Source organism: Lithobates pipiens, unplaced genomic scaffold (genome assembly GCF_037356315.1).
Source record: "Lithobates pipiens isolate NorthernLeopardFrog02 unplaced genomic scaffold, aLitPip1_a1.2 Scaffold_18, whole genome shotgun sequence".
In the NCBI taxonomy this organism is placed as follows: domain Eukaryota; kingdom Metazoa; phylum Chordata; class Amphibia; order Anura; family Ranidae; genus Lithobates; species Lithobates pipiens.
Genome location: NW_027507758.1, coordinates 288422318 through 288443869, shown reverse-complemented (window position 1 = coordinate 288443869; position 21552 = coordinate 288422318). Strand labels below are relative to the sequence as shown.

Sequence of the window (21552 nt, the reverse complement as noted above, 5' to 3'; positions counted from 1 at the left end):
TGTAAGGCGTCCGAAAAGCGCCTCTCATGCTTCCACAGTGTGAAAACCTGAGTGCTGGAGTGGTGCGCTCGCAAGACAGGAAAAAAAGTCCTGCAAGCAGCATCTTTGTGGGGGCATGGGAGCGGTGTACTCCTATACCACCCCTGCCATTGAAATCAATGGGCAGTGCTGCCAAAGTACCTGCAAAGTGCCTACAAAGGGCTTCGGCAGCGCCACAACAAGGGCACTTTTAACCCTTTCCTTGCCCGCTAGTGAGGGTTAAAAGCTCCCCGTTAGTGGCCAAAAAGCGGCACTATAACAGCGGTAAAGCCCTGTTAAAACTAGCGGGGCTTTACCCCTAAAGCCCCCTTGCCCCAGTGTGAAAGTAGCCTTAAGTGTGTGCATAAAGTTGTATACAGCTATTTGTGTATGTCAATAGATCTAGCTAATAATTCATGTTTTATCATTTATATATTAGATGCAACGTTGTTCTTTTATACAAGCCACATGGATTTTCTGCTTTAGACATTTCCACACAGCTCACATATATTTCTGACGAATTTTCATTCAGCAAACACTACTTCAGTACAATAGCTTGTGATTTTAAAGTGGATTATGAACACAGAGCACCAGTAACTTGTTTAGCTACTGTAGCTGTATAGTCTCTATACATTTAATCTAGATTATGCAGACTAATAAATAGGTTCTCTCCACTCTTTATAAGGGCTTTTCTTCTTTGCTGTAGTAATTTGAGTTTTCAAATAATATTTTATTATCTCATATATATCCATATAACAGCTAATGTTTAATGCATATGTAAATCTATATTTTTTATATTTGCTCCCTTGTAAATATACAGTGAAAGGGTTTTGTTATACACTATATTGTCAAAAGTATCAGGAAGGCTGCCTTTACAACCACATGAACTTTAATGGCATCCTAGTCTTAGTCTGTAGGGTTCAATATTGAGTTGGCCAACCATTTTCAGCTATAACAGCTTCCTGTCCTAGGGTGACAACTGTACTGGGCAGCTTTGTTACATTAGAACAAGGAGCATGCTAGGACTACATAACCTTGCATTAAGACTACATTACACCTCTGTTTCGTCTTCATAACAAGGGGAGGCAATTTGTAGTGCATGGAGATAGCAGGGAACAATGCTAACTGATAACAATCCAAAAGCAGAGAGTAAAGATCTGTCAGGATAAACCATTATCATTGTTTTGCACTTGTTGAACAGATACACTATATTACAAAAAGTATTAGGACATCTGCCTTTACAGGCACGTGACAATGGCATCCCAGTCTTAGTCCGTAGGGTTCAATATTGAGTTGACCCACCCTTTACAGCTGTAACAGGTTCAACTTTTCTGGGAAGGCTGTCCACAAGGTCCATAAAGACATGGATGAGCGAGTTTGGGGTGGAGGAACTTGACTGGTCTGCACAGAGTCATGAACTCAACCTTATAGAACACCTTTGGGATGAATTAGAGTGGAGATTGCAAGCCAAGCCTGACCTCACAAATGTGATTCTGGAAGAATGGTGAAACATTCCCATAGACACACTCTTAAACCTTGAAGACAGCCTTCCCAGAAGAGTTGAAGCTGTTATAGCTGCAAAGAGTGGGCCAACTCAGTATTGATCCGTACAGACTAAGACTGAGATGCCATTGTCATGTGCTTGTAAAGGCAGGCATCCCAATACTTCTGGTAATATTGTGTATCTCATCAACAAGTGCAAAACAATGATAACTGTTTATTCTGCCAGATCTTCCTTTTTCTCTGCTTTAGGATTATTATCATTTAGCATTGTGCCCTGCTATCTCCATGCAGTACACAATGCCCCCCCCCCCCCGTTATGGAGAAGAAAGGGAGGTGTAATGTAGTCTTAATGCAAGGTTATGTAGTCCTAGCACACTCCCTGTTCTAGGGTAACAAAGTTGCCCAGTACAGTTGTCACCCTAGGACAGGAAGTGAGTTATTGGTAGGATTTTCTGATCAAAATAAAAGAAAGTGTGAAAAAATGAATGCAGCCACCATATCTAAGAACCGGTAATCTGCAATACCATACATTTTTGTTTTTGGGATTAGATATGTTTTAACCATGTTATTAGAACTTTTTATCTGCATGAATATTATTGTTAAATACTATGTGGTCCCAGAGAATTTGGGCTTACCCTATTAAAACATTGGGTATAACTGAGCAAAATAATAAATTCATACAGGGACAAACAGTTATAAAAAGATGAAAGCATTTAGCTGTCAAAGCAGAATGTGTATTATGAAATATTAGATGCCATCTCTATCAGAAACTTAGAAAACAAGAAATACCCCATGAAGAAAAAAAGCACACTAAAATATCAAACTGAGAAACTTTAAACATGAGAAATTCTCCTTTGATATGACCTATAGAGTCCCTAGATTTTGTATATTTTGAAAGAAAATAGTTCTTCACAAAGTACAGTTGGCTAGAATCCACAGTGTAACAATGGATTATATTGTAGCGCATGTGTTTGGAAAAGAAACAGTAAATACATATTATCTGTATTTTTTCAGAACGCGGGAATCAGTGTTTTAGTTTCCAATCAGCAAAGATTAAAGTTTCCAAGAGAAAAGTCACTTAACCTTCACAAATGCAAAGCTTTTCAAACACTTCAACACATTGGAAATACTGCATTGTCTGAAATTACAGCTTATGGCTTTCGTGTTACTTATAAATTTAACCACTTGCCAACCATAAAACTTACATATATCTAGTACCCGATCAAACACTTCTGGGTAGGGGGCACGCATTGGGCACCACTGGCGACCTGTTCCCGCTGTGAATATACACAGCGGGAGCTGATTTGCAAGTACCATGGACTCAAAGCCTGCCGGCACCCACCGATCATCCAGCACGGGGGCAGAACAGCGGTCTGCCTATGTAAACAAGGCAGATCGCCGTTCTGACAGGAGGGAAGGCATGGATCCTGTGTCTCGGCAAAGCAGGGACTAGGATCCATGTCTTCTCCTAGTAAAAGCTCCCCCACACGTATTGTTGGTAAAGAAATCGCAATAAGCGTATATTGATTGGTTTGCGCAAAAGTTATATCTTCTACAAACTATGGGAAAGATGTATGGCATTTTTATGGCTTTTTTATTATTATTATTATTTTTTTACTAGTAATGATGGTGATCTGCAATTTATTAGAGGTACTGCGACATTGCGGCAGACAGATCGAACACTTTTGACACACTTTTGGGACCATTAACTATTATACAGTGATCAGTGCTATAAAAATGCACTAATTACTGTGTAAATGTCACTGGTAGGGAAGGGGTTAACACTAGGGGTGATCATGTGTTCCCTTGTGAGTGTTTCCTACTGTGGGGGGGTGAGACTGACTGGGCGAGGAGAAATATCACTGTTCCTACTTACTAGGAACAAACAATCTGTCTCCTCTCCCCTGACAGAACAGGGGTTTGTGTGTTTACACACACAAATCCCTGTTCTGGCTCTCTGCCCATGATCCCGGGTGGCCGGCGGTGACCACGCCTGACGGCCACGTGCATCGGGTCCCCCACTAGGCAGCCAAATATTCACATACATAGTACATTTTTGGTCTGAGCAGTACTTGTCTTATTACAGGCTGAAAGCAGCAGCCCTCTCAGAATATCATACAAAAAATACTGTTTTTGATGCGATCATATAATAATCTATTCGTTAATACACAGCTGTCATCCGAAAGGGACAAACAGGAAAATATTTCTCGTAAGATATCAGATCGTACAATTTTCATTTAATCAGTACAGTTTTCATCCGAATATACAATACAAACACATTACATCACTTCCGAATTTGTATTCTGCCATACAAGAATCTTTGCAATTTAGTAACCTATTTATTTTTGATATGGAGATTAACATCAAAAAGACCAATCATTCGGCCAATAATCTCATTGTGTGTACTAGGCTATAGTGGAGGTCTAGTCTATAGCATGTCCCTTAAATTCAAGCAGTAAAGTGAAACATGAACTGGTTTACCCCTTTCATGACTAAGGCCGCGTACACACGCGCGGACTGTTCGCCCAACTTTGTCCGCTGAACAGTGTTTGGGCGGACAGTCCGCTCGTGTGTGGGCTTTCAGCGGACAGTTTCAGCGGACAGTTTGACGAACAAGGTTTTTCAGAAATTCCGTAAAACTGTCCGCTGAAACCTTGTTTCAGCGAACAGTCCGCTCGTGTGTAGGCTTGTTCGTCAAACAAAGTTGCGCGCATGCTCAGAAAGGATTTTCACGCCGAAAGTTATAATGCAGTGTATAGGACGTCGTATTTTTCGTCCCGTCGTACGTGCCGTTCACGTCATCGCGCACGGTTTCAGCAAACTGTTCGTTCGTCGTGTGTGGCCATGTCCGTCCATGCTAATTTTGAGCGGACTGTTTGCCGAAACTGTTGGACGGACAAAGTTGGGCGAACAGTCCGCGCGTGTGTACGCGGCCTAAGCCTATTTTTGACATTTTGGTGTTTACAAGTTAAAATCCGTATTTTTTGCTACAAAATTACTTAGAACCCCCAAACATTATATATATTTTTTTTAGCAGAGAATCTTGAGAATAACATGGCGATTGTTGCAATATTTTATGTCACACGGTATTTGTGCAGCGGTGTTTTAGATGCAACTTTTTGGGAAAAGGGACACTTTCCTAAATAAATAAAAAACAAAACAGTAAAGTTAGCCCAATTTTTTTTTATCATGTGAAAGATGATGTTATGCCGAGTAAATAGATACCAAACATGTCATGCTTTATAATTGCACGCACTCGTGGAATGACGACAAACTACGGTATCTAAAAATCTCCATAGGTGACGCTTTAATTTTTTTTTACGGTTACCAGGTTAGAGTTACAGAGGAGGTCTAGTACTAGAATTCTTGCTCTCGCTCTGACGATCGTGGCGATACCTCACATGTGTGATTTGAACACCGTTTACATAAATTTATTTAAAATGAATAAATTGTTTTAAAAAAAATAATAATATTTGATCACTTTTATTGCTGTCACAAGGAATGTAAACATCCCTTGTGACAGTAATAGGTGGTGACAGGTACTCTTTATGGAGGGATCGGGGGGTCTTAAAGACCCTTGATCCCTCCTTTGCACTTCAGAGTATTCAGATCGCTGTTTTCGGCGATTCTGAATACTGTATATTTTTTTATAAACCGGCGCCATTGGCAACCAAGTAAATGGGAAGTGACGTCATGAAGTTGTTTCCATGTTTACAATCAGGAGAATGGAATGAAGCCACTTACGGCTTCAAGTCAGTCTGTCCCTAGCCACCAGAAACAGCGGATTGTTGATTGGGGCTCTCAGTGGAATGGGAGCCCCGGTAAGAGCGGTGGGAGGTGGCGGGAGGGGGGGGGTCGTCCCCTCCCGTTCCTCCGGTATAACAGCCGAGCGGCTTTTAGCCACATCGCTTGTTATCAATGGAAAGCCGATCGCTGGCTCTAAAAAACAGTACCAGGATGATGCCTGCAGCTGTGGGCATCATCCCGGTATAACCCCCGAAATCCGAATACACACATCTGCGTACGCTTGGCGGCAAGGGGTTATTCTAGAAACCCTGTAATTATACCAAAAAAATACACATCCTACTAGAGTACAATACTTTGCAAACACAAGAAATGAAGCACAGGGAAAAACTTTGAACGCTGTCCTTGTAGTAAATTATATTATTTTAATCACTATTATTATTTAGTATCAGTAGTATCAATACTAATAGCAATATTAGTAACAGGTGTATGAGAATCACTACTTGTATTAGCTTTAGCAGTAGTGAATTTTGTTATAAACGTCATTTTCCATGACCATTTCTATTATTTAAATGTCACTTTTCGTTATAATTCTCGTGATTTCTGAAATCACATTTATATAATTTAATATATCTTTAGAACGATTTATTATAATTTTATAAATGTCTGAACAGTAAGTCTGTACTCAGCATAAATTAGCTGTTATACAAATTACTTGTTCTTAATCTCTAAAAAAAATCTAATGCTGTCCAAGGCATCTCAATTGCACATAAATTAAAAAAAAAAAATACTTTTTGACTCCTATCAAAAAAAGGTAGTCAAGATCAAAAGTGTAAATCCCAAGATATTGCCTTTCATGCTTGCTTCCAGCTCAATTCAGCAGAACAGTTCATATTCAAAGCTCTGTATGGCTAATGTAAAACAGCCGTGATCCCCATTGTGTGAGCTTTTTTTGTACATAAACCAAAATTGGAGCAATACAGAGAAGATTAGCATGGCGCCTGGGCAAGGATGATACGGAAATTTGTGAAGCTTTCCTTTTTTCCATTATACTTGCAAGCTGGGAAATATACTGGGCATAAAGAAGCCTGGTCTTTCTCTACTTGGCCATTTAATATACTGTTTATTCCTTGGTGTTGAATCAGCAAGATTATGTAGACTTTATTAGTTGAACTGTAGCTTGGAATGTATTACTAAGCTACACTACAGTAGGAATAATGTATTATATCATGGTGTCACATTATTACTTCTCATAAAATGGTTTCAAAATTCACTTAATCTCCCTGCAATTGAACTAGGCACTATTAATGTTCTCTTCATTTCTATTAATGAATGAGATCCACCAAAGCCACTGGAACTTCCAAATCCTTTAACATGTCCACTATTTAAAAAGTCAACATGCTAAAACAAGATGGCGGATCATAAAAGCAACTAAATGTTCTGGGGCCCTATTGCAAAATGTGAGATATTTCTCTTCCAGTTTAGAGTGATTATGAGTATTTTTTTTTTATTATAAACATATTTTACTTAAATGGTTTTGCACATGCTGCTCTGACCCTCCTCTTCTTGGGTCCCCCACCAGCACTCCTGGCTCCTCCTCTTCTTGGTGTGTCACTATAGAAAGCAGCTTCCTATTGTTGCACACCTGCAGGCACGGTCCCAAGCTGCACTGCCTATGTCCATGAACACAGACAGCATGGTTCGACCCTTCTCTTGCTCCCTCGTTACTGGATTTGATTGACAGATTGCTATCAATCTGCCCTGTGAGGACAGAGAGCAGAGAGATATGCTGCTCTTGGGCACAGCGCTGGATTAGGATCGGGCTCCAGTAAGTATAAGAAGGGAGGGCGCTGGCTGTGGGAGCTGCACAGAGAAGATATTTTTATCTTAATTCAGAGACTACATTAAGCTTAAAAACATTTTTTTTCCTTTTTTTTCTCTCTCTCTTTCTCCTCCACCTCTTCCCTTGTTTTCTCCTCTTCTTTTATAAGAGGGGGGAGGGGGGCAAGAGAGGAAGAATCCCAATAGATTTGTTCCTATATTGCAGCTATACAGTCCTTCCTGGATGAGACCTGATGTATTCGTCCTCTGTGTTATCCATTGTGTCCCTGCTTATTATGGGAGGGCAATCTTCTATCGTTTTTTCTTTTTTCTCTGTCTATGCATTTTTCTGTCTTTTTTTTATATGGATTAATCTGGGGAGCTGTTTCTTTGACCAGAAATTGTCTATTGAGGTTTGCGTACCAGCCATCATGAAGACTCTTAAATTTGGATCCTTGCATGTCAGTGGTCTAAAGACACCATAAAAGAGATCGCAAATAATATACGATATGCATAAGCAATAGGTAAATATTATTTTCCTACAGGAAACCCATTTCAAATCTACATCAGTTCTGCAAATTACTCTTGTTTTATGAGCAATAATCCGAGGAGTAAGTCGAAGGGAGTGGCGATTGGTATACATTCCTCAATCCCAATCTCTGATACTCAGGAGCTTACTAACCTTGAGGGTAGGTACATTTTTGTTAAATGTAAAACTTTCACCAGCCATTCATGCTGGCAAATATTTAGGCACCAAATGAACGAAAAGCAACTATGTTGGCTTCTATACTAAGTAAGCTTAGAGAATTTCAGGAGGGTTCGCTGATTTTAGGTGGTGACCTGAACATAATTTTGGATCCTGTAATGGATAATTTAACAGGTAAATCACAAATTTCTTATTTACGCTTGAATAGGTCGAAGCACTTGCTTCATTCACTTCAGTTAGTGGATGTCTGATGCATTCTGCATCCCTTGGATAAAGATTATACATGCTATTCTGCTTCTTATAATACATACAGCAGGATAGACTACTTTTTTATTCTCCCATTTTATGTTAGATTGGGAACCATGGTCTGTGATAGGTGTACAAATGTGGTTGCATCACTCCCCATTAAATTTTTCAGTGAAACTTCCAAATATATGTTAATCAAAACCTACTCGGAGGTTAAATGAGAACTTATTAAGGGATTCAATAACAAAGCAAGCATAATAGAGGCAATTTCAGCTTTTTTATCAGACCATAAGGATGATAAAACAGCAACTACAATAAAGTGGGAGGTATTAAGTGTGTACTGAGGGGAGTCCTTAGCTCCCACGGTGCTAGACTGAAGAGAGAAAGGGCCTCTGTAACAACCTCTTTACATAGGAAATTCATGAATTAGGATTAAAACATAAATTAAATGTAGATGTTTCTATTTTTCAACTTCTTCAACAAAAGTGGGCCGAACTACGATCCCTGTTTGACCAAGCCTTTTTGAAATATAAAGCATGTGCACAACAAGTTCTTTATGAACAAGGTAACAAATGCAGTAAAGTTCTAGCACGCTCGATTTCAAAAAACAATCTGGGCGTTATATTGCAAAGGCTAATGTCTAATAGTAGCTACTACTACTAATACTACTTTCCACGACTACTACTTCTCACTTTATAACTTAAGGGATGCAAATATACCTATTTCAGACAATTTTAATCACTTCCAACTCTCTGAATATATTAGGCATACAGCCTTACCATGTATAACTGAGGAAGAGTCTAGGAGCCTTCAACCCCTGTTTCATTATAAGAAATCATTTAGGCTATTTAGGCCATAACATTTTTAAAACAAAGTAAATGCCCTGGACCGGATGGGTTCTCGGGGGGCTTTTTATATGCAGTATTGCGACTCCCTTTAGTCCTGTTCTTTGTAGCCTTTATAACGAAATTAAGTCAGACTGCCCATTTACCAAGCAAACACATGAGGCACAAATCACCCTTATTGCAAAAATAGAAAATGATCCTACTCAATGCTCTAGTTATAGGCCCCTCTCCTTGATAAATGTGGACCTGAAACTGTTTGCAAACATTTTGCTACAAATCGTGATTCCTTCTTTAATAAGCCTAGATCTGGTGGGGTTTGTTCCAAATAGAGAAGCCCAAGATAATATCTTAAAGACAAGCCTTCTGATACAATAAGCCCAGAAAACACAGATACCACTTTGTCTTCATTCATTAGATGCAGAGAAGGCCTTTGGTCACTTGGATTGGAGGTTTATGGTAGCATCTCAGAAACAAGTAGGTCTCCCAGTGGAATTTATACAAAAAAGGATGGCTTTATATACCGGATATAGGATAAGGGTAAGCGGAATATTGTCCTGACTCGTTAATATTTCTAACGGGACTGTCCGCTATCACCATACCTATATATCTTGGCTATGGAACATCTGGCTAGGGCTTTACGATCTAATCCCTCTATCCACAAATTTCATGTAGGCAATAGCTCTTATAAATTAAGAATTTTTATGGATGATCTACTTATATACATAGCTAACCCAAGAATAGCTTTCCCAAGCATTTTGCATGAACTAGAACAATTTGGATTTCACAACAACTTTAAAGTAACTTTAAAGTAAATGTTACAAAATCCAGGTGCCTCAATATTACATTACCGTCAAATGAGAAAGAAATATTGGAAACCAACTTCCCATTTCAGTGGAAAAGTGTTACTGGCAGAACCACCAGAAGAAAATAAATGAAAAAAATTAAATACTCCAAAACTGACCTACTTCTAGATTCTGAAATAAGTTGGTGGTTACTAGAATCACTATACCTTGTCCAGATAAATTTAATTTTACAGAGGAATGCATGTTTTATCTCTGATTGATTTGATTTTTGTATTTATAGATTATATCTTACAAAAAAAAAATAATAAGGGAGAATTTGCAGGCTGATTTCACATTACTAACGTAATTACATTAATGTGATTACTTGATTACATAAAATGTATTCTAAGAGTCTTCATGTATTCACACAGATATTGCATAACAATTAATTAGGTTACAACATTTTCAGCAGGCACATTATAAAATATAATTGAGCGAAGGACTCCTTGCTATTTTGTGGGACTCCTTTTTATTATTAATGCTACCAACAGACAAGCCATTACTAAATGTTGAGTTAACAATGTGTTCACTTAATCCACTAAGCAAATGTTAGAGCTGCAGTTTTTAGTGGCAGTGGTTATTTCCCTACTGCATAGGATATGCTAGGCATTGCACCTGTGTACACCTTTATACCATCAATTTCAAAGAAGTTGGGGTCTGTCAAGACATTTAACTCTTTACAACTCTCTATGGAAAAGTGTTAATAGTCATAATATTCAACATTTAATACATTTTATAATTCAAAGACCAACCTGCAAATACTTTTTTGAACCACCTACCTAGCTAACATTTTGAGCTTCTACAATTGTATAAACAATTGAGTGGTAGTGTTTATTAACTGTTCTTATACCATTAGATACTACTGGGATTTATATGATAAATCTGATAATAGATACATTGGTGTTAAAACAGTGCCGGATTATTTGGCCAATATTGATAGTTGTTAGTGAAGTTTAGATATTTTTTTCTGTACAATATCCCATAGTAATGTGTAATTGACACATTGCTAAATAGTGGTATGTCAATTTGCTTAACGGCCATTCATTTTGAGATGGCTTAATATAGCTTATGGTCATTGTCCTGTCCGCTGTGCTGTCTGGTCTATGCCATCTGTTATATTCCTCCTTCTTCTTTATTTCTTTTTCCCTTGTTCAATATACCCCTAGCCCATGCTCTCTCAGTTTGTAAATGCCATACAGGTTAGGTGTGTAATAGATCGGTTAATTCAGATCCCACCAATCCTGCTTGGTATTTGTTAAAATTATTTTTTTATAATAATTCCAAAAGCAGCGGGAAAATTGTTCAGAATTATTAGAATATTGAAGGATGATTGCCATACTTGAATACAATGGGAAAATTTCTGGAGAGGACTTTAATACGGATTTGTTTTGCTGTACTAAAAGTTATACTTTTCTCTTTACACTAGCGGGGAGTACTCCTTTCGATTTTAATCCGGGAGGCGTGCAGCGGGAGGTGGACTAAATAAAAAGGAGTACCCGCGCATGCTCACCACGTCCAGACTAAGCTACGCATCACTGTTTGCGAAACGCGTTGACGTCATTTCCGCCTGGACATCACACTGCGGAAGCAGCGGGAGGGATCCCCCATGAGGCGATGAGTCGTTTGCAACAAACAGGACTCAACACAAACTGACCAGGAGTTCCCCAATACCGGTATTGGCACAACAGTGTACGCAGGATTGTAGCATTTGATGTGATATCCCAGTGTGACGACTGGTGACCAAAGCACTCTATTCAAGACTAAACGGAGCCGGCGGTATACGCAAGTAGTCATACTTTAAACTTGTTTGTGATACGCTGCACTTACGGCGGATGCCATGGATGGGCTTGTATTAACGGTCTAAAACCAGTTGTATAATTGTACACTGATGTTGCCAGAGAATAATATCATCCACTATGCGAAGTTTGAAGTGATGATATAGCGGTACATTCCGCGACTTCCATTATAAGTATTTCAGCATCTACATAAGCCCGTAGGCAACTGACTGTTATATACTGACTGATGATACTATCAGTATTACGCACAGCAATTAATGAGGATATAAGATTTTGTCAAAGACATTTTGGGCAGTTGTGACTGACATTGTGAGATTTATGGTGACAGTACATAATTTCCTGGCCAGTTTCTGTCCTATACTCTTTTTTCTTTTTGTCGGCTCGAGCCACTGGGGGGGATTCGACACTGGCCCCATGTTGCTAGATGTAGCTGATTTTGCAGTTTTTTTGCATTATTTTTTCATCAAATTTATAGGTGTTTTTGCTAACCTGGGACCAGGGTAGGATCCTACTGTCGTCCAGACGTTATTCATGTTTTATGTTGTTTGTTAACACAAGTTGTTTGTGTATTTATGTCCCACCCCAGGCTAGTGTTTGCCAGGATTGGAGAGCATTTTCTAACATCTTGGATACCTATATGATTTTTATTTTATATAGGGTGTCTTAAGGGAGTCCTTTCACATATTTTGTTTTACTTGGTCTAGTGACTTATCTAGGTTAATAATTCTTACTAATGTTAGATGACAAATACTTTTGTATATAATACATTTTTGTAATAACTATACATTTATGGTCATTGTTCCTCAGGGATCCTCACTTTTCTCTGGGGGTTCTCGTCTATGGGAACCCACATTATTTTCTTTGTCGATATTATGTTGGAGGTTAGAGGACAATCCCATTTATTAATCACTGTATGACATTATTGACCATTCTCTTTGTTTATGTACAATTTTATAAACCAGTATTTAGTTTTAGATCATTTTATTTATTTCCTGTATTTTTATAGTATCAATATACTACTTTACGGAGTACACATCGGCCTTTACCCCTAACTGAGCTCACAGTCTACTGTCCCTATTGCAGACAGAAAAACACATACAAACATGAGAGAAAACTTGATCAGATAACAATTGTTTACCTGAACCCTTTTGGTATGTGGGAGACCCCAGAGACAACTGCCAAACTCTAACTAGAGGAGAAATATACCATTTACATTTTCAATGCCATTTTTTCCTCACTTGTTCCAATTTTTTGTGGTCACATTCAACTTACGTGACACTGGCTTTGTATATTTTATGAGGTTTCCAATAAAGAGGTATCCCTTCCATAGTAACCAGTTCCCTCCAACTATCACGGCTATTACAACGTCATGGTGTGGATTCTCTGCAGTGTAGTGTTAACAAATAACTGAGAAATCCAGCAGTGAGCCTGACACCTTGAGTATTGTCTTTGGGGTGGGACACAAACTGCTGCATTGAAAACTTGGTAGCGCAATTATCAAGATATTGTATATATGACTCCTAATCGACAGGCTTTATACAGCATCTTTTATTCATGATTTTTATCTCAAATCCATATCCAGTGGAAAGGGGAACTCCTCCTGACTGTCTAGCAGAGCATATTCCTGATGATTTTTGAGGCATTTTTTTCAATTATTTTACAGACATTTTATAAGCAATTTTTCATTTGTATCAAGCTTCAGGAGTTTGTTTCCTGGGATAAGCACAGGGAGGAGAGCATTTCTGTAGAAGGAGTGTATTTCAGGTGTGAACATTTATGTATTGGCAATTTACAGCCCCCCCCCCCCCCCCCCCCCCCATTGAAGTCTATGGATCCAAATACACCTGAATAAGCACAATAAAAAAAGCAAATTCTCTTTTTTGTTTGTAGGACATAGAGCATAGGGTGACTGTGTGTACTACCATGAACAAAATTTAAAATAATGTAATTCTGCATGTTGAGCATAGTAAGGCATAGTCAGTTATAGTCAGATATAGGGAAACAAGCATAAAAGACTTAAGCATAGTACACACTAGTAGGACTGAACGTAAAAAAAAAAACTGACAGCTTAGGAGGATCCACTGTACAGGCATACCCCACTTTTAAGTACACAATGGTGTTTATTTACTAAAGCTGGAAAGGACAAAATCAGGCTAATTTCTGCATAGAAACCAATGAGCTTCTAACCCCAGCTTGTTCAATTAAGCTTTGGTAATAAAACCTGGAAGCTCATTGGTTTCTATGCAGAAGTGAGCCTGATTTTGCACTTTCCAGCTTTAGTAAATAAACCTCATAGTGTACTTAAAAGTGGGGTATGCCTGTACTAACTATCTGATGCTAGTACAGTGCTGTTTTATTGTGATCTGACAGGTGGACACCCCCCCCCCCCCCCCACCCTACATTTGGCCCGTGTGTACTAGACTTTAGATGTGAATAGGAGCTTAAAGTTCAGCCTGTAGGTTAAAAAAAAAACAGGAGGGTAAATGTAAGCAAGCTTTGCATTTGAGCCTCTAAATTCTATTAATTGTGTCAGCATTTTATTATCTACAGCTCAGTCACATTTAATTAGTCCATACCAGGAGTAACCTGTAATGGGAAATATCTCTTCATGTTTAATAATTAGTATAACACAGTGTGCATAAGAGTACTAAAGCCCTGTCTATATTTATTCTATTAGAACATAAATAAGGACTTTGTGTCTCTGTATTCTCTAAACATACCAACTGAAGCAGTCCAGACCAAAAAGTCACTTGGGACTAATTTAACTGTGTGCACTTTAAGGCTGGAGTTATTTATCAGCTGATGGGCCTTTGTTGATGAGTCCTAGAGGAGAAAACGTTTGTCTGTAGATGTTTCAATTGGCACAACGCTTCCATTCCTGGGTGAAGGTTGCTAGCTTTTTATCATCCTGCAGCCTGAAAGAAGATATCCTCCTGGAGGAATTCCTGGAAAGAGAGCAGCTAATGTTTCATTGTGATAGAAATGTTTCATGTCCCCAGCTAACTTCACATTTGGATTTATAGGGACTCTATAGCAAATATACAAAAGTGGTCTCATTCCAAGCAAATATATATGCAGTCTCATTCCAAGCATACTGTATGTACCAGAAGCACAGCTGTAAGCAATATTGCTTAAAAAAACATAGAGGAGGAGAAGAGAGAAACACTCCATATGTGTTCTCTCTAAAGACAGAAGCTTTGCAGCAGTATGGATGCACAGAAATTTGTTAAAGAGATCGACTTACTAAAGGTGTTAGGAATTTTCACACAATAAATTGTGTTACTAACATCTTCAATTATCCAATCATGTAAAAAGTTAATTTTATATTACCTTATTTCTACTGATTGGATGATTGAGCATTTACACAATTAAATGCTTTTAGTAAATCAGCCCCAGGTTTTCTATACACAATCAGACTGTTCAGTGTATACATCCACGGCAAACACTGAGTACTAGTCAGTTAAAAATTCCAATAAGATATTCTCATTTGATACTTTTAATTTGCCACCCTAATACCACAGTTTCTTTATGCCTCATTATGTAATGGTCATTGCACCCTCTAAGTTACCCCCCCCCCCCCCAACCTTGGCTAATCTCTTTAAACCTTTAAACATATTTAAAAATAACATTCCTGCAAAGAAATATAGGACCTGCCTTTGCTGATTTTTTTGTCAGTGCATGCTCAAATCTTCATAACTCGTGCCACTACACAAATTACATGCTCCTAGGGGGGTGTAAACATTGTGGTTGATTTACTAAAGGTAACTAGGATGTTCACGTTGCAAGGGAATTTTCCTAAGAGCTTAGTGAAGTGAGGTGTAATTTCACTTTGCAAAGAAAACCCAATCAGCTGCAAAGAAATTAAAACATTTATTTTTTTCTTGCACGTGATTGGATGATGGAAGTCAGTTGAGCTTCACCACATTCAAAATGCTCTGAGAAAAAATTATTTTTTTATGCAGCCAAACGCAACTCAAGATCAAAAAGCTTTAAAGAGCTGTGTACATGGACCCATGACATATCATACAGCTGCATTCAGATCCATAAACAATGTATATATTACATATCTAAACACAGTGCATTTGCGCCTTTTTGCATGAGCTCTAAATGTACACATACACTTGTCCAGTAAGGAAAATATGGATGCCAGTCCACAGAGCATGTGCCTGCAGCAATGGCAGCTCCCATTTTTCTAGGTTGGCAGGCTCTTTTTGAACTGAAACAAAAACACATTTTCCAGCACATTGGAACATTTATGTGATCAGCATTTTTTCCCCGTTTTAGAGTTTAATTTCAAGGGTATTTATTTCCCAGGTATTATGGCAATGTTCAATGCCCATGTTTAGAACAATATTATCTTTTGGAAAAAAAATTACACTTCAAAAGCCACAATCTTATGGACCTTACACGGCATAAAAGGTGTGACTTAAAGTGGATGTAAACCTGAAAACTTTTTTTATTGAAGACTTCAACCTGGTACAGTAGAGGATGTCAAGTCATCTGTGCCCAGTCTTACCACGAAGAGTTAATCCAACTCTGAGCAATCCTCCTTTATTTTTGTAGTAAGATAAAAATCAACACATAGATAAGTTTGTGTTGCCCTTCCCCCCACTGTTGTGATTGAAATCTGATTTCTTTATCTCATGGAGTGAAAGAGCGAGAGTGTTACGATTCCAGCTTCACATCCCCCATCCTTTCTTCTCCAGCTCTCCCAGGATTGACTGCTCCACACCTCAGCATGATTGGGCATGCTGAAGTCATGTGGTGCCTTTCCTGAGTTTTGACTGGATGTTACTCAAAACTCAGGAATAGGAAAGTAGGAGAGTATAGAGGGGAGACTTGTGACATTACGACTCTGCCCACCGAGGCTTCGGCAAAGAGACCTACCAACCGATTCCAGAGTTTTGCGAGCCTCCTATTGCTCAAGGGGGTGACATTTGCAAGGTAGGGATACATGCAGAAGGCTTGCATGTATATGTAGCACCCTCTACTTTTAGGTAGTTGCTTAGTGGTGTTTTTTTGACAGTGTAGGGTATAGCAACAGGTACATTTAGCCAGGGTCCTACTTCTTTTACTAGGCCTGGTTGTTTATTTGGGGATGGGAGTGTCAGCGTAGAAGGGGGTGTGGCCATCTACACTTGGGCTCAGAGATATCGTCTCTACTTGACAGTAGATTTTGATGAAAAGAGAGGAAGGACTGAGGCCTGAGTGGTAGGAAACCCATGTGAGAGAATTGACCAATGGTTAATTACTATGGTCAATGGGAGGTCTCTCATAAAAAGAGGGGTCACATTCTCCATAGGGGAGCTCAAGGATCAGAGGTTCAGGGCCAGAAGCCCAGTAGTTCAGAGATCCCGGGAGGAGGCTTGAAGGCCCGGGAGTTCATAGACCCTCTCATTCGGAGTATGGATGGCTGAATATGCTGCGTATGGATGGGTGAGCATGGATGAATAAGTATGCTGAGTATGGGCCTGTGACTTTGGGGTCAACATCCACAGCATTATTCAGAGTGATGCTTATCTGTCCATACTGGAAGTGCAAAAGCCTAAGATAAGAATTGGAACCAGGAAAGGATCGCTATAAGGGTTTCAACTAAAAAATGCTACGGCAACAAATCAGTACCCTTTTTGGATTTAAAACTGGGGTCAGATAGGGCATCTCATACACTCTATTCAACCGTCCACCGATTTCTGCCCTGAATAAAGTCTTATAAAATCCAGAGTTGACTGTTTGGTGTCCTGAAATTGCATGGGGGGATTGAAAGCAGGACCATCTGACAAAAGTTAATGAACAAACTCAGCAGCCCCCAAAGGGGTAGTGTGCTACATGGAGGCCCCACCGAGACTATCTTTATTGTCAGCCCGCTGTCCATAGTAACCAAACCGTATTTAATGTAGAAAAAGTTCCGCATTCAGTGACTGTAATATGTGCTGTGATAGGTGGCAATCACATCAGCACAGTGCCATTAAATTACAGGTGGATGGCGTGGTTACAGAGCTGACAACCACTCACTGTTTGCAACAAGTTATCCTGCTATTACAGTTAAAAATGCGGATGGGGCTTGTGGATGTCGCTGTTGCCCGTGGAAACATGGACACTGGGGGTGTCGCGGACGGGGACTGTGGAGAAGTTGGTCCCTTACAGTTGGGACATCACAAGGGGTTATTTTTAATGTGAGCTCAGTGACTGCTGCCAGTTAGCCTGCAATTCCATTGTGCCTGCCACCAGGTGTCCCTGTGGAGCACAGGGAAAAGGTAGAGTTACAGTTCCTCGCATGCTGAACCAACAAGTTGAGGGGTGGAGCCATGCCCCAGAGGAGAAGATTACCAGCGTTTAGCGTGCCTCGTGCCATACCCAAGGCGGAGGAAGATAGCGGAGGGTGTTCAGATCGCATCCACAATGCAGTGGTTACCTGAGATGCAGGACCGGGTCCTAATTGACACTAGTATTCAATTGGAGCTCACCGGAGGACTGGCGCTGGGAGTGATCAGAGGTGTTGAGAGACTATGCATGCTGTGTTTTGGATGTCGGAAGCCCACGGTTGGTGTTAGTGCTTGGGCTCGGTGCGGACATTGTGACACCCAACTAACTCATTTGGAACCGATACAGCAGGAAGTTAAGTATTACTCTGCCAGTCTCACAATCAGACTTTGTCTGCTGCAGGTTCAGGTGACCCGGAGGGCCAGAGAGGGCCGCGTGTCGCCTGCTTTGGCAGTGAAGGAACTCCCATCTGATTCCGCTGAATCAGAAGTACCGGAGGACCACGTAGGAACTATTGGGGAAGCCTGTAGCTTGGCCAGGGACCCAAAGGTCGTCAGTGTTAGTGGGCGATCTCTGGAGGAAACCCCTGGGGAGCCGGCTGGGAGTAAGTCCCTTGCTGTGCCTGTCCAGAAGGAGCCACACTCATGGGAGGGGGATCCCTCAGGGGAGCCGGGCAGGGTGAGCAAGGGCCCGGGCTGTGGACTGGGGGTCACCGCAAGTGCTAGAGAAATATGGGCCTCTGGAGAATCTATTTGAATGGTCATCTCCGGAAGAGGCTGAGTCCAGTGATGAAGAAGAGTGGTTTCTAGCTCTATCTCAGTGGAGGCTTCCACGGGAGCGCCAGAAAGACCACTCAGTGTATCTAAACCCCCAGTAGACTTTCAGCTAACTCATCCAACGCTCTTCCTACCAGAGCTGCTACTTATCAGCAATGGGCCAGCAAAGCCACTGACTCTTGTGTTCTGCCTGGATGAGGAAGGCCCAAAGAATTGCCAAGACTTTCCCGGTTTCAGAGAGATGTGCAGAGGAGGGTTGCACAAGAGTGGGATTTAGATTATCCCTATGTTCCGGATCATATCATGGAGATCGTGGAAAACTCCTGGGAGCAGTGGGAGAATGATTTGGTCTGGGACTATCTTCATGTTCCAACATCTCAGCAGACGCCAGAGTGAGGTCTGGGTCCGATTCAAGGACATCCATAAAAAATGGAACCTCGGAAGGGCCATCTAGAAGGACAAAGTGCTAGTCCTTAAGGCTGGACAACATACTCGGAGCTACTCGGTTTCTGTAAGAGGGGAAGGAGACAGTCGCAGGAGATTACCTGACCCAAGGTACTATCTGTAAGCAGGGCTACTGGTGAGGTAGTCACAGATGTGTTGAATGTACCCATATTGACTTCAGGAGGGCAGCTGGGTTATGGTGGGCTTTCCCATTGACTGTTTTTCTATAGGGCCGCAACTCAGGGTGCCTGACAAGGACACGTCATGGACATCAGAGTGTACTGTCCCCGCCCATTCCCTTTTGCTACGTTTGATAAGAAAAAAAAGAGACTTCTGTTTAGGAGCCAAACAAAAAGTATATTGGCCTACGGGCACATATGTCTCACCTCTGGTATGTCTGTCCAGGTTGCATCCTGCATCCTCCTTTTGAGGGGATGATGATCCTGTAATGGAAGCTCATGCCACTTTGGTCCCTTTATTGTATTGTCACCTGATAGTAAAATGATAACCCCCTCTATTTGGTGAAGTATTACGTTAGTCGGTTAGTTAGTTTGTATATTGTTTTGTCTTCTCTTAAGAAACTCTGGGATGTGACGGCTGTCTATCCTCATTGATGGAAACAGGTGAAGACCTGCAGGAAGCAGAGTGTTCCTCCCCGGGAGCAATGCTCTGGTTCTGCTTGTATGGAATTTTAGTTGTAGGGACCTACAGCTAGGTTGTGTTAAGTGTACAGAATATATGTTTGTGTCATTTTGCATTTCACTTACAGATGTTATATCTGTATTCCCCACTTTCATTCAGGAGAATATGAGATACCTCCCACTTTGTTAAAAGGAGGGACATTTTTCAAACTTGTTGGTTTTCCCAGAACTGAGGACAGTTGTGATTTTTAGTGGGGGGGTGGATGTAGCTCCCTCTACTTTTAGGTAGGTGCTTAGTGATTTTTGGCAGTGTAGGGTATATAGACAGGTATATTTAGCCAGGGTCCTACTTTTTTACTAGGCCTGGTTGTTTATTTGGGGATGGGAGGGTCAGAGTAGAAGGGGGTGTGGCCGCCTACACTTAGGCTCAGGGATACCTCCTTTGCTTGACAGTAGGTTTTGCTGGAAAGAGAGAAAGGACTGATGCCTGAGTGGCAGAAAACCCATGTGAGAGAATTGACCAATTGTTAATTACTTTGGTCAATGGGTGGTCTCTCATAAAAGGGGGGGGGGGTCACATGCTCCATAGGGGAGTTTGAAGATCAGAGGTTCAGGGACAGAGGCCCGGGAGTTCAGAGATCCCAGAGCCGGATAGCCGAGGGGAGTCCAGGGAGGGCATCGTCTGGCCCCTGGAGAGGAAGTCAGTATGTAGTGCTGGAGGAAGACCGGGCGTCCCATGCAGGGATGTACCGGATAGCATGGAGGAGGAAATAGGAACTAAGTGGAAGGAGGAGACTGGGCATGAACTTTCTGTGAGTAACATGGACTGTTGATTGGGAGAGCAACGGGAGTGCAACCCAGTAGGACTAAACCGTAACTTTTTCAGGACTGAGGGAAGTTTGACAACACAAGTCATGGAAATAAGCAGTGTGGCCTGTGACTTCGGGGTCAACATCCATAGCATTATTCAGAGTGATGCTTATCTGTCTATATTTGAAGTGCAAAAGCCTGAAATAAGAATTGGAACCAGGAAAGGATCACTAGAAGGGTCTCAACTAACAAATACTACGGCAACAAATCAGTACCCTTTTTGGATTTAAAACTGGGGTCGGATGGGGCATCTCATAAACTCTATTCAACCGCCCACCAATTTCTGCCCAGAATAAAGCCTTATAAAATATAGAGTTGACTGTTTGGTGTCCTGAAATAGCATGGGGAGATTGAAAGCGGGACCATCTGACAAAAGGTAATGAACAAACTCAGCAGCCCCCAAGGGGGTAGCGCGCAACATATATATATATATATATATATATATATATATATATATATATATATATATATATATATATATATATATATATATATATATATATATATATATATATATATATATATACATATACATCAACTATGCCATTAGTTTAAACTAGGTGAGTGGTGGGTATACATCAAATTTAAGTCCAAATCAGGGTCCAGCATCCCAAGATATAATATATAGAATACAAATGGGTAAATGGGTAAATGGGACTTTAGGGAACAATGCAAAAATACACAACTATATAAAAATGTAACTGACTTTTAATCGTACAAAGAATAAATGACTGCATGGACAACATTTCCACAATTGTCATTTTAACTGCTAGATGCCTGATAGTTAGCACTCATGCTTTGCAATTATGTGAATGTTTGCAGGATGGCTCCTGTAGGATGCATGTGTCCCTACTGTGCTTTTGTGCAAGTTTCTTTTGCATGTATTTTTTTCCTCCCACTGCTCAAAACCACACAAGTAGGTTGATTGGCTTATACCCAACTAGGATCTAGTGTGTATTGGGGTACAGGCATTAGATGGCAAACTCCTTTGGTGACAGACTAATGGGAATGGTCTATTTACTCTGTAACAAAGTAGAAA

General features: G+C 40.4%; 1 non-coding gene across 1 annotated transcript; it reads left to right on the top strand.

Moving 5' to 3' along the window:
* The first annotated feature begins 6206 nt into the window (after window positions 1-6206).
* Window positions 6207-6311, top strand: LOC143990690 (U6 spliceosomal RNA). Its single transcript, XR_013277410.1, has one exon. It is a non-coding gene; the product is annotated as a U6 spliceosomal RNA (small nuclear RNA).
* The last annotated feature ends 15241 nt before the right edge of the window (window positions 6312-21552 follow it).